Source organism: Struthio camelus, chromosome 2 (genome assembly GCF_040807025.1).
Source record: "Struthio camelus isolate bStrCam1 chromosome 2, bStrCam1.hap1, whole genome shotgun sequence".
Lineage (NCBI taxonomy): Eukaryota > Metazoa > Chordata > Aves > Struthioniformes > Struthionidae > Struthio > Struthio camelus.
The window spans coordinates 91,704,619-91,721,949 of record NC_090943.1 but is presented as its reverse complement, the minus strand read 5'-3'; the positions used below and the strand labels follow the sequence as shown (position 1 = coordinate 91,721,949).

The following is a 17,331-nucleotide window of genomic DNA, read 5'->3' as shown; positions in this document are numbered from 1 at the left end:
CCATCTGCACAGAACCTCAGAAGTATAGATAAGGCCTTTGCAGTAAACCTTAAGGCCCTCAGCCCTTCTGCAAAAAAGCAAAATAATTTGCTCAGCAACAAATCCGCATGTGTTCGCCTGCACAGCAGTCCTAAGCAGCTCCATTGCTTCCCTCTTTGGTGAGGACATGGACATGAACTAATGCCTTGAGCCCAACCAGCAGCACCTCAATGCTGTCACCATGAGAAAAGTCAGTAGCCCTCAATTCAAATGGTAAAAGGAGAAAATCAAGAGAGAAATTCAGCAGGTAGTCTTGTAACCTGATGACTAACATGTTTCACTGATGCTAGTCTAAGTTTGGACTGGTTACGGGCTGCGTATCAGGCCCTGCATATTCACACTTTTGAGGAGCTATTATAGAAACAAGAGAGAGAAATATTTTAAGCATACAAAATGCATTTGATATCGTACCTTAATTCTGAATATCTGATATTTCTGTAATATATTTCTTAGCATGTGAGCTATATATGTGAGCTTTTTAAAATAAAAAAAAACGTAGTTTAAAAAATAGATCCTCCTGTTGGTGTATGAAATGCTGCTTTCATCCATACATTCTTTAACTGAGGATCTTTGTTAATTCCTTCACAACTGTTACAGTTTCTTATACGATTTCTTCTTTCTATACTTTTCAAAGGTGAACTCTACCATGGAACACCATCCTGACTTACCTAGCAGTCAGAGACGGTGATGGTGATTTTTAAGTGTTTAATTTTCAGATGAAATGCATGCATGTGAAAATGTAGGTCTTATACATGTATTACAGCCATTTTTTATAGTCCTATCCCTTTTTTAACTACCCAAGGCATTCTGATTACAGAGCTACAAAGTAGTCTATTTAAAGTTGAGTTTTACAGTAATTAAATCGGCACAAAAAGCATATAGAACAGAAAACATTTACTTTTCCTTCCTCTTCTTATATTGCCAAATATACTTAAATCAAGCTTGTTTCAAAAACTAACATTCCCAGGCTAACTAAGGACTTCCATATCAACTTTCAGTTTCAGACAAGCTGTTACTACTGAATTAGAAACCTTTGGCAATTTTTTCCCAATGAAACGCAAATGATGACATATCGTTAACTAGAAGCATTACACCACCAAAATACTGAGACGTGTCTTGCGTGCCTCAAACTTCCCTTTCCTTAAGTGCAATGCCTTAGAGGCAGCAGTGTTTAAATGGTACAAAGTGCTCTACTACCACCAGCCTGAATCTTTATTTAGGAGAACAAGCTTCACATTCTTTCCTTCTCACGCAGTATATGAGCATGTTCAGCCCCTCCATAAAACACGCTCGTACACTATTGCTGTCTAAAACAAGGTACAGTACTGACATGACAGATTCATGTTCCCAGCTGTGACATAAGGGTTCTTTGACAATACCTCAGTGAAAGCCCTATTAAGAAAACATGTGCCGGACCATGCATCTGATGCAGTTAAACACTATAAAAGATTTTCCAGGTGTTAATGAGTTACATGTGTAGAATGAAAATGAGATAGGTCTGTGCACTTGGAAATTCTCAAGAAACAGAACTCAGACTCTCACAGAGACAGACAAACAGTGCTTTATACATGCATCACTGGCCAAACTCTGCACCTGACTGCACGAGGTGATGAGCAACCCTGACTATTCATTGACGGAACTGTTCATTCAGGAAGGTTTGCATGGGAAAAGGCAGACTTTCATGTCTTCCTGCAGTTTACTGCATCCTTTTTGCTTTGCTTTATTTCTGAAAAAGCATTAGCTATTTTCTCTGTCTTTTTGTTTTTCTTAAGAGAAGGAAAACATTATGTATCTTTCTTCATTTCTGGTTCTTCCTACTTTTATGAGAGATACAGCTTGACCCAGTAGAGATCAGAACCTGCAATTTATCCAGTGTTAAAATACTGCTAGTTATGTTTATGCTTTTAAAGGATAGAAATAAACACTCTCTTGCATACTATTGAACAGCGCGGTTCAAATTTTTCAAGGCAATGTTGGGGATTTAGATACATACAATCCATTAAAATCAGAGAAAGCTATCTATAAAATCCATAGATTGCCTTGAAAATTTCACCCACCCACACTTCAGAGTATGTGCATACATTATCTTGTACATTAAGTATCCACAATAGAATTGTTTATTTGTATCATCTGTTAACTTGATAAAAGATTGTTTCATTTCTTTAGCCTGTGAATTTTATGGTTACTGTCCTTTGGGAACTAAGTTTTGTTTTATCTACAGATGACAGGTACAGTATAGGAAGGCTGCAATGCAGATTTTTTGCATGCTGTTGTAACCACAACCTCAGCCTTAATCCTGGCATACAATTGTATCCAGGAGAAAGAAAAAAATTAGTCTCCGTGCTAACTCCAGCCTGGGTTTCTTTAAAGGAGAAGTTCCCAGTAACGCTAGTGAACAGAACCAATGGTGAGTCTCCTCCAGCAAATGAACTAAGATCACCCAGTTTACTTCCCATAACGAGAAGAAATCAGTAGTATTTTATCTTGCTTTTCCAACCTAATATCGCAAGTCCTCTTCCCCGAAACCAAGAGATGCACTCATTTAAATCAACTTCGAGAACCAAATTTTCTTTAAGGTGTAGTAAGACTAGATGAAGAGAATGATCAAATAAATCCAATAGCATACTGACACAGATTCTTTTTAAATTAATGTTTTAAGGGTTAAAATTCTGCTAGCTTGCCAGGTGTGCTGTGCAAATGTTGCATTCACACAGTGGAGTATCTGACCATTTAACCATATGTCAAACAAACTCTGCTATGACAAACAGATGTAGACATTGCCATGGAATGAAATTATCATTTTATTAATTACCCTTTAATTAGTTGATACAGCAGAGAACATGCAGTAATTTAGTCATAATTGGCCTGACTAAGACTCAATACTTACAGGGATGGAATCTGTTTGTGAGACTACTTGTCATGAATAACAATTACATCTGTGACAATGCAATTTTATTATGAAGATGTACTGTGCATTTCAAACAACTTTTATGTATAAGATAGTATTCAGCATTTAGCTACAATTCAACGACAAATGTTTTCCCTAAATAGAAGTGTGTAAACCTCTGTATTTTGCTAAATATACTCTAACAAAGCAAGAAAGACCTCTTCCCAAACTTACTGTGATGCCCGAGACATGTTTTCAATGCCTTTTATTATAGAAATGAGTAACCATTTGGTAAATCTTGTATTTGGAAATGCAAGAAAAATACTTTAGACTTCTCTCAAAATCTTATCACTGGTCTTCAAACTATTCTGGAATTTAACACTATATTTATGCAAGAGATACATTACGCAGATTTTTAGAAACATTCTCTGTATGAACAAACAGAAAGTTGAAGCAGCAGTGCCTCTTACGTGTTCACTACATTTTTTGAATTTCTAAAAGAAGAGATGACCAGAACATTCTTAGATGTCTCAGACTGGACACATTCAATTAAAGTTGGCAACATCCCCCTGTAGACTGCACTAGTAAGCAAAATGCCTTAAGGACTTTCTCTCAGTACAGCTTGCAATTAAATCAGGAATAGTCTCCTCATATACAGAGTACTGGGCATCACTGTGGCAGCACAAAGCCCACCTAACAGCTTAATCAAAATGCTTGTACAGTGGATTTTAACTTTGGCCCTTTCATATCCATTCCATATGTTTGGGGTTCTTTTACCATCACTTTGGCCAAGTTTGGAGTCACCATTCTGTGCCTCCAGTGGGAAAGTCTTCTTGAGCAAAGACTGCAGTGTTTGAGCTTAGTTTTATAGTGCTAGCTCAACAGTGTGCCTCCCGTTTTCTCCACTTCCTTCTCACAAAAATCCTGCAAAGTGCAGCTCAAAATCTTCAGCAAATTCAGAAAATATAATAAACCATTGTACTTTTCAGAGTTGAAAGAAAGCTCCCTTTCTGTTTGTCTGTAATGGGTACCTCCTCGATTTCTGCATGTGCAGTGATAGAAGATTGTACACGCTGAATTTCTTTTTAAATCTTGCCCAATTCCAGAACTTTTATTTATTTATTTATGATGGACAGGCGTGTTATACGGATGTCTCTGAGCCAAATGAATCTTTCATATAACTTCAAAGAAGTCAAGGAAGTTATATGAAGGATGAATCTGTTTCCTTTACAATTAGACTTCAAATCATCCTTTTCACTCAAATGACTATGGACTACTTTGTAAGTTTTCTTTGTTTTAAACACAACGTTCTTCCTTTCTTTCTGATCACTTATACCTCTTTATGCTTCTTTATCTACATTCGTATATAATGGAAAAGCCTGCTATCTATGAAAGAAAAATAGCATTCTTTGCCTGTGGTGTCATCTTTCAGTTAATATCAGTAAGTCATGTTCTATTGCATCTTGCTTGACAACTCATAACCACCTCCAGCACAAATACACACAGGTTGTATCTTCCTGCCTTGTTACAGGGAATAGGTAACACAGTGTAACGACAGATCATTTCATTAGATTTCCATGAAAGAGTTACCATTGCACAGAACTTGATTTGAACTGGGACACAATTACAGTGTTAAAAACTTAAAACAGTCTACCATTAAAACCTTGTGTGCCTGCTTGAAAAATGTCTTAGAGCAGCACAAAAGCTGGCACCATTAGCTTTTATCCCTGCTGAGTTGGCAATAAAGTGTACACATAAGTAAAATGCATTAATTGGTATTAGTCAATCTAGTTAAGATGTTCATTCTCCAGGCATCTTCAGATTTCATTTTCATAAAATGGGATTTCTTTAAGTCTCATAATTTGATTTTGTCTAATCCAAAACGATGTTGACACAGTGGCAGCAAAAGCACAATTACATCCCGATTTTACAAAGGTCTTCTCTGTCTAAATAGACTGGGACCCACGTGTTCCCAGGCTCAAAAAAAAAAAAGAGGAAAAAGTGATACATTTTCCTATAGCTATTTTTCCTCCTTTTCCCTCATATTTTTCCTACTGTGCACTACTGATTACTGCCGTTTAAGATCAGAATGAACAATTAACTGCCTAATTATTCCAGTCACACCAAGCCACAATGAAATCTTTATTCAGTGTTTACAGCAATCTTTGGCAGAGACTGTCTTGCTGTTTTTAAACCAAGAAGAACTGCTCCCTTTGGCTCCCATCAGCATCAGCTGCCTTGGTTTCAGAGCTGGATGCCAATAATCAGCCTCCTTTTTCTCTTCCAAAGTGGCTATTTTTTTTTAAAGGGTGAAAAGACCTATTCTCATCAACTCCCCATATATTCTGCCTGATTTATGTCCCAGCTACTGGGTCTCTTCCTTCCGTATCTTTTACCATTTGTGTCCTCAGTACCCTCCCCCCCCCCCCCCCCGAGCCCCGGAGCCCCCCGAGCCCCCGGCCCCGCCCGCCTTCGGGCAGCGCCCCCGGGGCCGGCGCCGCGGGGCCGGGCCGCCCCCGGGGGGGGCCCGACGGGGCGACAGGAGAGGGCGCGGGACGAGACGGCAGTGCTGCGCTGCAGCCCAAGCACACGCACCTGTATCTGGAGGGTTTCCCCTTTTTTTTTTGCAGAAACCCCCCGTCGGCGGCTCGCCCCGAGCCTTGTGCGCCCCCTTCCGCCCCCCCCCACCCGGGCCACAGACCCCTTTCGTCCGCCGCCGCTCCCCGCCGCCTCTGCCCCAGGAAAGTTGGAGGGAGCCGCTCCTTCCCCCGGGCGGCTCCTTCCTCCCTCCGCTCCGCTCCGCTCCCGGGCCCCGACGGCGAGCGGCACGGGCGCGGCGGCAGCCCCCCGCCCTGCCCTGCCGGCCGCAGTGCACCTGGAGCGGGGCAAGATGTCCCGGGCAAACTCCAGAGCAGCCGGGTGCGGGGTCTGTCTGTCCCCTACTCCCCTCCTCTGATCGCAGCCAGGAAACGAGGGAGCGGGGGGGGGGGGTGGAAATAAGTTAAAAAAAAAAAGAGCGAGTGAGAAAGACAGAATCGAACGAAGAGAAAAATAAAGGGGGGAAGGAAAATGACAAAAGAAAAGAGAAAAGAAAAACCAACAGAGCAAAAGAAGAAGTCGCGCAGGTCAGGAGGGGTTACCTTGCTCTGTGGCAGGAGCTCGCGGGACTTCCCTCCGCGCCGGCGGTGCCCCAAGCGCCGCTCCTGCTGGCGGCGCCGGGCCGAGCCGAGCCGAGCCGAGCCGAGCCGGGCCGGGCCGAGCCGCGCCGCGCCCCGGCTCGCTGCCGGGTCTGGCTGCCGGGGGCGGCCGCGCCGCGGCGGGCTGGGCGCGGAGGGCGGCACCGCGGAGGGCGGCACCGCGCGGGGCTGCGCGGCGGGCTGGGCGCGGGGCGGCGGTGCTGGCGGCGCCCCCGACCCCGCGGCGCTGCGCTGCGCTGCGGGCGGCGGAGCGAGCCCCGCGCTGCGCCCCGCTGCCTGCAGCTGCCCCGCTGGAAGTGGGTGCTGCCCGCCGCCGCCGCCAGCCGCTGCGCTGCTCATGAATATTGAGAGGGGCTTAATGCTGCCCGAGCAAACTGAGCCCGGCGATTGGTGCCGGGGCGCTGCGCGCCTTGCTGCGCGGCAGCTGCGCGCAGCACCCCCCGCGGAAAGTCAGCGCGGCCCGGCGGGCCGCCCCCGGCTATGGGATGGACAGCGCGGTGCCTCCTCGCTACCGCGGCTTTTATGTCGCGGGAGGGTGTGAAGAGGCGCTGCATAGGCGAGATGCGGGGCTGTGAGAAAATGTGCTGCTGAGGTAAACGAAAAGTAGTACTGGGGAAAAGAGTCTTTGCTTTATTAAAAAAAAAAAAAACAAAACGAGAGAGGGAAAGCTGATTTTCTTTGAAAGGCTCAGTTTTAGTTAATAAACATTTTAAGGCTAATGTCAGAACTACTTTTCCTCAGAGTAGACAGTATCGTCTCCTGGAGGGTTTGTGTAATACTCTGGAAAAACAACCGAATAATAAAGGAGGGTTAAATCCACTTTTAAAGATGATTTTAATATTTAGTGTTCATCAAAGATGCCACTGAAATACTCTCTACCCACAGAACAAAACAGCAGAGGCAGCAGCAGGACCAGGCACCACTCGGTCTCCCAGTTTTCTTTAGTCTTGGCCTGAAGTAACGAGGAGGGGAGACGTTTCTTACACTGCTCCTGTGCTAGCCTTCCTCTTTCTACAGGGCGTAGGGAAGGTAACAAACTTCTGCCAGCTTTCGTGGTATGTGCGTGTGAAAGAGAGAGATATAGAAACTTGTCCACTTGGGTACTAGAAGGTTATTACCTCTGTAATAACTCCCTGTGGCAATAACTTCTTGTCACTACCAGCACAGAGCCCATTTGCAGCCTCAGTCAAATTGGGTAAATCTCAGGAACTCTGCTAGGCTCGGGGCAGAGCGGTGTCCCAGCAGTCTCTGTCCAAACAGATGACTGGCATTGGGAGACTCTAAATCTCATTATCAATTCCTTGGGACACTGCCAGTCCCTTAGCAATTAAATCTTGAGATGAAGATTTAGATTATACAGTCAAGATTTTGTTTTCCTCTCCAGATTTGCACTGATGATTATTTACAGAGCGAAGGTCACCCTGGCTAGTTTTCTGGACATGCATTTTTCATATTGATCCTAACATCAGCGTTTCAGCATTACAAAACAAAGAGAGAAAAAAATAAAAAGGGCAGTCAAATCTCTTGGTAGCAGTCGCTGGAAGTTTGGACATTGGCATAGTGCCCCAAACAAATTATGAATTACAGCTATGATAAATGTATATTTTGATATGTTGGGAAGCAATATTGTGTTCTCCCAGTTTCCTCTATTGCATGTTCATCTTTGGACCCCTCAGGTTGATCGATCATTTTTAGTGTAACAGTCCAAAGAGGCAGACATGGCTCTCTTGTCAACATTGTCTGTCAGCCGCTGGTACTCAGTATACTTTTGATATACTTTTGATAATAATAAGGCAAAACACGTCACTCAGTTTCACGTTTTCCTCAGTATTAGGACACAGTACGTGTGATAACGTTCCAGGAAGTTCTCAGTACACCACTACTATTGAGACTTGGACTAAAAGAGCAATGACTTCTTGCTAGAATCAAGCTTGTTATTGAATTGATGTGTAAGTTTTTCCAGCGTAGGATTTTATTCACAACGCAATACTTATTTCTTGCAAAGTATACACACTCCCCCTCTATTTCGCTATTTTAATATCATATATTAGGAATATGTCTTATTATAATTAAAAATACTAAACAGATGCCACTTCTTTGAACAGTTTGGATCTCAGTTTGAATGCAGCCTGTGAGTTTGTTTTTCTCCCCCAAGTTGGACTGCAACAAGGGAAAAAAAAGTCAGATTAAAATATATATGACAGCTTGAATGGAATGGAGGCTGCAGTGAATGCTCTTTGATTATGCTAAGTGCTATGGCACCATGAAAATATATGTAGATACTATCTGTTGTTTAAGGTTATAATTTAGGATTAATATAATACATAATGCAGTACTCATATTTATATGACACAGAAAAGCCAAGCGTATGCAGTGTGCACAGTATGCAGTGTGAGCACTGGAAAAAATAACACTCATTTAATATACGAGCCCCTCAATTTCACATATACAGCAGAGTATGATATACAAACATTATATTTTAGTAAAGCAGATGTTTGCATACTGTAATTTTGGCCTTGCGTGTTGTCTTCTTTCACAGGAGCACATTTCAGTAATGTGCCTGTGACTGTCTTTTCTAAGAGCATTGTGTGATGTACAGTAAAATAAGAGGAGGAACGTACATTTGCACTGAATGTCTCATGCTCCCCCCTAATTCAGGGCTGAATCATGCCAACTAAAGAGTGCTCTCATGTGCCTCTGAAATCAGAGTTGAGAGTACATGGCAGAGAATGTATCTGTCAGCTCACCTGTCTCCACATTATCTGCATGATTTCAACCATCAGACTTTTTCAGGAAAAGAGAAGAGAAAGTTTCAAATATTCACACACAAAATACACACATAAGGTATAGAATAGGTGAGTGTAGCTATATCTCAGCTCTTTCCACAAAAACAAATCCAAAATAAAATGGCAATTTTAAATTAAAAAACTCAACTGTCCAACCTTACATGAACTATAAAAATCAGTTCTTGAAAATAGAGCGTTTTGTTAAGGACAGCTATGATTAAATGTCCTTACATGAAAGGACTGGATCTTTTCCCTCCAATACTTGATGCTCTTTCTCCCTGCTGCTGTACTACACACAATGCAAAATAGAGTAAAAAATACTAAAAAATGAAGCATTCTGAGTAGTTTTAAAATTTAGAGGCTTTGGGAGAGATGAAAGAAACATTATATTGCTATCACTGTTTGAACAAGAGAATTTTGTATGCTGCAAGCTATTTACACATTCTCCTACAATGAAAACTTAGAGGAAACAGCATTATATATGGATATTGCTTATCTGTTCATGTACTTTTCTGTCTTGCAGGACTGCAAGCAGGAATGAGCTACAACTTATCTAAATGACAGAGCTGAAGAAACAGCAGAGGAGAAAGCTCAGAACTGACCCTTTTCAACTTTTGTATTGTCATTTCATGTCATATAACAGCTTTTATGTTTCTGTCTAACTTACACCCTTCACTTTATCCAGCTCTGTTCATGATTTCTCCAGCAAAAAAGTTTCTAGATTTTGTAAAAGGGGGCTGTTCTGCAGTATCTCTTTACAGGTGGCTAGCGTGAATTACCCATTCTTTAGAAACACAAGAACTAGATGTTTGCATCGATAACTGTTGGAGGAATTAATAGGATGTAGATTTTGTAGTACTTTCATGACTTTTTCAAAAACTGCTTTCTCATTTAATTATTAATTTGCTTTTGAAAATAATCATGACCTAAGTCATATTGATTTTTATTGTGCAATAAATCATGACTTTTCAGAAAATGACAAATGTTTAAAGGTACTACAGAATCTTGTTGAGAAATGGAAAAGGTGAATACTCATTAAAAAGAATTCTTTATCCCAAATGATAAAACAAGACCATCACCCAAAAGCGAGAAGGTTCCAAAAGCAATAAACCAAAACTGCACATAGCTGAAGAAGTGACATAAAAAGATAACACATATAAAACAACAAGAATGGTGAAAGGAAGATATATGGTCATAAAACCACATCCACCTTTATAAGATGCTGCTAAACCAGTAATAGGAAAAGCTTTCAAGTTGTCATGTCCACAGGCGAGAATACCAGTACCACTTCTATCCAAGAAAGTAAAAAATGTCACATACCACTGTAGTGAAACTCCTCAGTCCTACACAGTCCATTTAAAAGGTCTATGTGCACACAAAATCCAGTGGAGAACTTGAAAAGACAACCACGTAGTGGAGGCAAAGACACGTGTATATGCATGTATCTAGTCATTCAGCAGGCCCTGAGACACTAACTGCTCCGTTACATGCCTTTCTTTTTGCCTCCACTCTCTCTTTCTTCAAAGTAACCAGTGATTACTCCCCAGACATAGCTCAGAACCTAGCCTGGGGTCTAATTTTCATCCTTTTAAAAGGGTTAACCGTGTTCAACACTGTTGAGTTAGAGCTTCTTTTTAAAAATCTCCTCCCTCAGAAATGTGCATCTTTGCTCTACATTTCTCCATGTTTTGCTTTACTCAGTCATTTCATGCAGTGAGTTGTCTTCTACATTGCTCACTTTGAGTAGGGCAAGTCCTGCAAGGCTTTCTTTTAGTCTCTTAAAGACAATCTTATTCAAACACATATTCACGCCTACTGGCCATTTGGCACCGTAGCCTTTTTTTGGACTGTCTCCTGCTCTGTAAAGCAAAGCCTTTGCTTGTCTCTTACACCTCTCCTTAAATCTAATATTCAGCTTACCATTTCAGTCTACCATCTCTCTTTAGTCTCCCTACCATCTCGCTGTAGGATTCAACTTCTTTCTCAACCAGGGTCTTTAGGGGAGACCCTGAACTGAACATTGCCTTCTTTTTCTGCCTTTTTCCAAAAGACCGTTACCATGCTATACTCCACCAATATCTTCAGGAGAGTAATCTACTACTGAGAAAAACACTGCCATTTCTCCTGCTGACAGATGCATTAGCTTTTCCTTCATGCTGAGGCTTTAAAACTCTATAGCAGTGGCAGAAAAACCCAAGGACAGGACTCAGCTTAAAGACAGCCTGGGCCTTATTGCTGTGGTTTGAAACCTGATTTGTCTTTGAGATAGCAGCCAAAATTTCACAGCGTCCTACCCGCATGACAAAATTTTACCCCAAACAGAAGGAGCCGTAAGCCTGGGCGCTATTGAAGGCCTCAGAGGGAAGCTGCCGAGGAACTGCCATTGCACCTTGGCCTTGTCCTGGCCTTTTGAGCACAGGTGAAACTCCTCTCCCTGACAGCACCTACGCTTTCAGTTTGCTTACACTTATTATCTGGCATGTGGGATTTTTAAAAACCATATACATACTTTATTATTACTGTTTTATTTAGTTTGAAAAACTTTTCTCAAGTAACATTTCTTGTGGGATGCTGATGAGCAGCTTTTCTGTTTTTCCAGACATTTAGTAAAACACTTACAAATATCTCTAACTGCACCACTCTGGTAAAAGGATCGCATTGTTTGCCATGGTATATCTGCTACAGGACAGGATGGGTCTGCTATGGACAAAATAAGGTAGCATATTGGCCAGCACACATGCAACTGTCAAACTGCTGGCTACATCCTTGTCTGCAGTGAGACAACTGTAGGTAGTGAAAGTTTGTCTTCTCCCTATGCCTGATGACAGGTGGCAATGAGAAAAGAATCAAAGCAATGAAAGAAAAACACCTCACATCTCATATTATGAATATTAAAAGAAACAGTCTTCTATTGTCAGAATTTAAGTCAGTGGCATCTGTGCTTGGGCTGGGTTTCCTGATTGCACTGAATATCACAATATAAAATGCAGCATAACTCTGATTGCCCAGCACTGTTCATGTTCTCCCTATGGGAACTGGGTGGTGATTTTTCCTTGAATACATCATTTACAACTTGCTACAGTGATTCTATAAAGTCAATACATATCCTTAATACAAAGCAAAGAGTGAAGCGCATTATGGAGAAAGAGGGAAAGAGATCAGAGAAAGAGGAATTCCATTGCACAAACACACTACAGGTTCCATTCACAGTAACAAAATGACCTTTTTGTTCAAAAAATAAGTTTTTTTTTTTCAAAATACATGTACTATTATGTATATTTAAACATATCATGTGTGCAACCTACATGTCACTACTGACAAAAACTTTCTGGCAGTGAATTATGACATTTTTATCCATAGTGCAAAGAAGATCTAATTTATTTATTCATCCAGGTCACATATATTTTCAAGGCATGTTTTGTAGACAAAGATAATATTTTTATTAGACCAGCTGATTTGATTGGAAAGATGAACCAGACCCACGAGCCCTTCTCAGAGCAAAAACTGGTTTGTTTTCTTCTCAGCCACTAAAGCTGGCCTAATAAAAGATGTTATCTCTCCTTGCAAACTTTGCTTCTGTTATAGTCTTAGATCACTGTGACTGTTACAATGCTACTACTTATGTAATTATAAAATACTTATCTGGGAACCTGGTCACTTCTCTACAATATTAATAGCCTCTGACTTGTTTTCACTACTGTGTTGGGAAGGTATGTAGAATCCTCTTGACCTCATGAGGGAATCAATTTGCAGTATATGAGCGCAGGAGCAGTTTCTGGAAAGCCATCTTCAGCCATAAACGGAAGCCTTCAGCTTAACATCGTCAGGATATTAACTTATGGTAGAAGTATTCTGCTAGAGAGCTGTTACATCCCTTGAACCTGCAGTAGGTATGCCCTATCACTCCTGCTTCTTGCCTCCACAGAGAAGAGTTAGCAGCTGGTCTATTGATCTTATATTTGCCTCTTGAGATAACTCCTGTTCCAGTGCATGTTTTGGAGGCCATACTTGCTGAGTGGACTTTAGGCCTAAACAGGAAATAAATGAAAGATAAGCCACATAGGGTTCTCAAACTCCTGTCCTGATTCAGGTGAGACTTACAGATCTTCAGTGGGAGCTTGGCTTGAGCAACAGCTTCAGGAAATCAGCCTCATCTCTGGAGAAATGTAATGTCTTTTCCCTCTTGAAGTCTAGATAATAACCTCAAAGTGATTTTGCATTTGTTTTGAGAGATCTCACTAACTGTGCTCTGTCCCTGTTTTTCACATGTGTTGTCTTTGAACTTTGATTCTGCTCAGAGACAGAGCTGAGAAGCCTGGGGATCTCCCAAACAGAGCCACCTGCAAGCCCTGCCCATCTCAAGGCGGATGGTCTCATAGTGCGGACATGTATCGGTGAAACATGCAAGTGCCCCTCAATGCACCTGAAGCAAAGCTATGCCCCTGAACTCTGAGTAGAAATCAGAGCCCGAAAGATCCCTGGGGGAACAAGAATGGGTGCGTTGGACTATGCTGCAGAAATCCTACTGGGTATTTTGAAAATTGTGCAGCAGCCTACTGTCAACAGTGCAATGTGAACAATGCCAAGTGTGTCAATAAGGAGGAGTTTTATTTTCATCTCACTCCTTCACTATCCGCGGTGACAGCCAAAAATTGAGCATGCCCTTAACACTAGAATAGAAGAATCTGTTTTGTAGTGAGCTACAAGCATGGCATGATCTAGACAAATTGCACCTATATTTTATTTGAACCCATCACAATACAACATAACAAGGCACTTCAATTACCTCAACAAGCTACCAATACAACTTTATCATTTCAATTTTTCATCCCTTTTCTCCAACTTGGCGTTTGTTCTATATATCGCTGTAAATCTCATCAATCCCAGCCCAGTTTAGGCTAATAAATTTCAGTCACTATCTCAAACCTAATGAAAAGAGGAAGCTCGCAATGGAGAAAGCTAATGGCCCTAGTTACTGTCTTGGGCCTCTCACTGACCCATTTGTACAGCGAGGTGGATGTGATCGTTCATCTCAGCTCGTTCACAGATGTATGCGGCCCAGAGGGAGGCAGAGCTGGTCAGTGCCACTGCGATAAGCAGGACTCTAGGTTCAGAGTACCCTGCAGGAACAAACCCATATTTCTCTTTGAAAAGAAATTTAGACAACAGTTTGAAATGTGTAGTGCCAGAGTGTGTTCTTATTTAATGTATGTAGATCCCAATGACATACCAGAGCTGTAGTAGCAGGTCAGGGGGCGACGAATTAAACACAGTAAGTTTTCTGGTCTCCTGGTAGGCTATTCCTGTCTCCAGGGAAGGGGACGAGTTAAGCAGGAAAGCAATTATTTGCATGTTAGTCAGAAATACACTGAGATCCCGATAGACAAAGAGAGAGAGAAAACCAATTTTGTGCCATGATTATGTTTTTTCTAAGAGACAGTGATAAAGCTTAAGGATTTCAAAGATGTTATGAATACACAGCAGAGGCAAACAAGATAAAATAATACTGTAAATCAACATACTTATATATTTATTAATTCTGACTAAAATTTGCCATCTGTGACTGAGTGCTTTACTAAATAAACCCCACAAATTATAGATCATTGTAGCTAAGGATCTTCATGGCACTGTCGCTCAAACTCTGATACTAAAAGAGCTCCACTGTAAATGAATATTTACAGTAAAAGTATGTCATAAAGTTCCAAAGCGTTTTCAAGCGACAGTCTGTTCAACTATTTAGTCTTTCAAAAGAAAACTCTTCCAGAAGAGCTCTGCATCAGTGCAGCACATAAAATGTAGAAATATATGAAAAATGACAAAGGCAATATATTACTCTTGAGGTGTCTCTAAGCTGATTGCTAAGGTAGCGGAAGTAGCATATTGTAAATGAAATATGTCCTCGGTTTTCTTAGAATAGAAAGAATAAGAGAAAGGTCAACAAGAAGTCTCTGTGTTTTCCTTTTAAGATATTACTTTCTCTGGAATACAGTAAAAATCTAAGTTCAGGGAACGTTAGATAATCCTCAGGTATGTGTTCACTAGTGGACACTTAAGAGGCTAATTTGTATGATTAAACACAACTGGAACTTTGTTTTGCGTATGTAAAAGTACCTGCCGAAGGTAAGAAATGGCTTTCCAGTATGCCTATGTGTTAGCTGGGTTAACAGGCGTAAGGCAAAAAATAGTCTGATCTGCTACTGCTGTCACTGTAGTTGTCATCACAGCACAATTTAAGCAGAAAACCTCAAGACACCTATCAGACCAAATCCTGTGGACCTTACTCAAGCAAAAAATCCTGTTGATGTCAACAAACATTTTGTCCAAAAAATTTATACACAATCAAGCTTTTTTTATACGTTCATCAAATATCTGCAAAAAAAAAAAAAGGGCTTTCTTCTTTCTTCTTTAACTCAGAGGTCAAGGCACTTGGGAATAAAAAAGTAAAAAAAATGCCCTCTAAATCCAGGATAGGGTCTACTTTTGTAATTTTGGGATACCTTGGAAGTTTCTGAGTTTTTAGATAGGCAGAGAACCATTTGAAGATCAACTTCCTTTAAAGGCAAATCATAGTGGTCACCTACAAGTGTATTAACCACCTAAAACCAATCTCTGTTTTGAAAGGGTGACCCATGTTGCCTTTCCTATCAAGCAATAATTTTAATAAGAGAAGAATGTACTTGATGTCCAATGGGTTTAATATTCAAAATAACAACTTGCAGTCATCAGGCCTGCATCTCAGGAGCCTTTTATTTTTACTTTTACTCTTTTTCCTGCTTTCTTTAATAATAATGAAAATAGATAAATCATGAAGAAGTTGTTCTGTGTAGTAACGGCTTCAGCTGTTCCATTTTGTACTCGGGGTAACACGGTCCTACATCCACTGCCCAGCTCATTCTTGCTACTCATGGGAAGGAATACAGGGGAAGGAAATAAGTCCTGCAGCATCCGTCATTTGCCATTCACTTTCTCGTGGCAGAGCTAACCAGGAGAATAGGCTTTGGGGTGTACCCACAGATCTAGTGGATGCTAGGATTTACGAGAGAGGCATTCCTGGGCCCTGAGAGATACCCCAGTGAGCCATCCAGTATTGCTTAGGACATCCACTAGATCAGGCCCTGTTCTGTGAAAGATAATATGTCCTTAGACTATAATTTTAGCTGTTGTCTGTCAACTGAAGAGGACATACGCTTCAGCTTCCAGGTCCAGCCACCTCCCTACTATGGACTCCAAGTGTTGAGTTTAAAGGTAACTGGCATGGTACAGAGAGTCTTACCCTTGACAGTACCTTTGGGCCTAAGAGTTGGGGAGAGGCGCTCGAGAGAAGACCAGCCACCTTCTGTGTAGGATCTGTGCAGGAAGGGTGCCTGCTAGAGATAAATGTAGGAGGATTGAAGGGAACATTTTCGGGAAGTATCTTAGTGGTTGTCATAGCTAGAGCCCAGCTGAAAACTATTTAAAAAAAAGGAAGAGTTCCCAGAGAGCTCAACCTACTTTCAAATTCAGTAGATATTTTTAGCAGCAATAAAGAGGAGACAGATCTGGACATTTTCAAATGGTTTCAGAAGTGCTGCAGTAGTCTCCAGTCGAAAACAGAACTACATATTTTGAAGGTAACATTTGTATTTTCTTGTCTGAAAATGACCTAAATTAAAAGAGAAAAGGTTAAAAAATCCCCACAACTTACAAATGAAATTAAAAATTTAGTTTTAAAATATTTGTAAAAAAGATATCACTCTACTAAACTCTACTAGCTATTAATTTATTTTAATGTGAATGCTTTAATTAGTATTTAAAGATATAGAAATTTCCATAGCAACTCATCTCAAAATACACAGCTGTAGAAAAGGGATTGATACCCTGAGAACCACATTTGTATAAGATGGGCCAAATCCATGGTTCATGTAAATTATTTTAGTTTCAAAGTACTCAAGAGAACTATATTAGTTTGCACAAATTTACTACCGGCAAAAACTATTACAGGTGACGTGTTATTTCAGTTCCTATCACATACATTTGCGTGTATATGTTTTGATAGCTCTTTTTGTTTTCTTATGACATAAACTGAGTTTGAGGAATCACTGTACCACTTTGCTTGAGAAAACTGCTTGTAAATAATAATTTCAGTAGCTGTAAAGTACTGTGAAATGTGTGCAGTGCTACCCTCTCATACAATATACTCTAATGGCAAGCATTGCCAGCCTAGGAGTTGCTAAGCTATGTAGCAATGTTCACAGCAGATAAAATGAAGTGAGTATTTGAAAACTCACAATACTCAGTTAAACTACCTCCATTATTTAATAAGATAACTTATTAAAGTAACCCCCAAATTCCAACTGCTAAGCTCCCTGTAGACACATGAAGAGGAAATTCAAAGTTCTGCGAAATGTTCGTGTCAAGACAGAAGATCTCTTCTGCTTGCACA

The 17,331-nt window shown here is 40.9% G+C and overlaps 1 protein-coding gene across 1 annotated transcript in view; it reads right to left on the bottom strand.

Moving 5' to 3' along the window:
- The window catches only part of CDH20 (cadherin 20), a 119,947-nt gene extending 113,726 nt beyond the window's left edge, over window positions 1-6,221 (bottom strand). Inside the window, exon 1 of the mRNA XM_068931526.1 lies at window positions 6,067-6,221. The gene's annotated coding sequence lies outside the window, so the exon portion shown is untranslated. The remainder of the gene's footprint in view (window positions 1-6,066) is intronic.
- Between the last annotated feature and the right edge of the window lie 11,110 nt (window positions 6,222-17,331).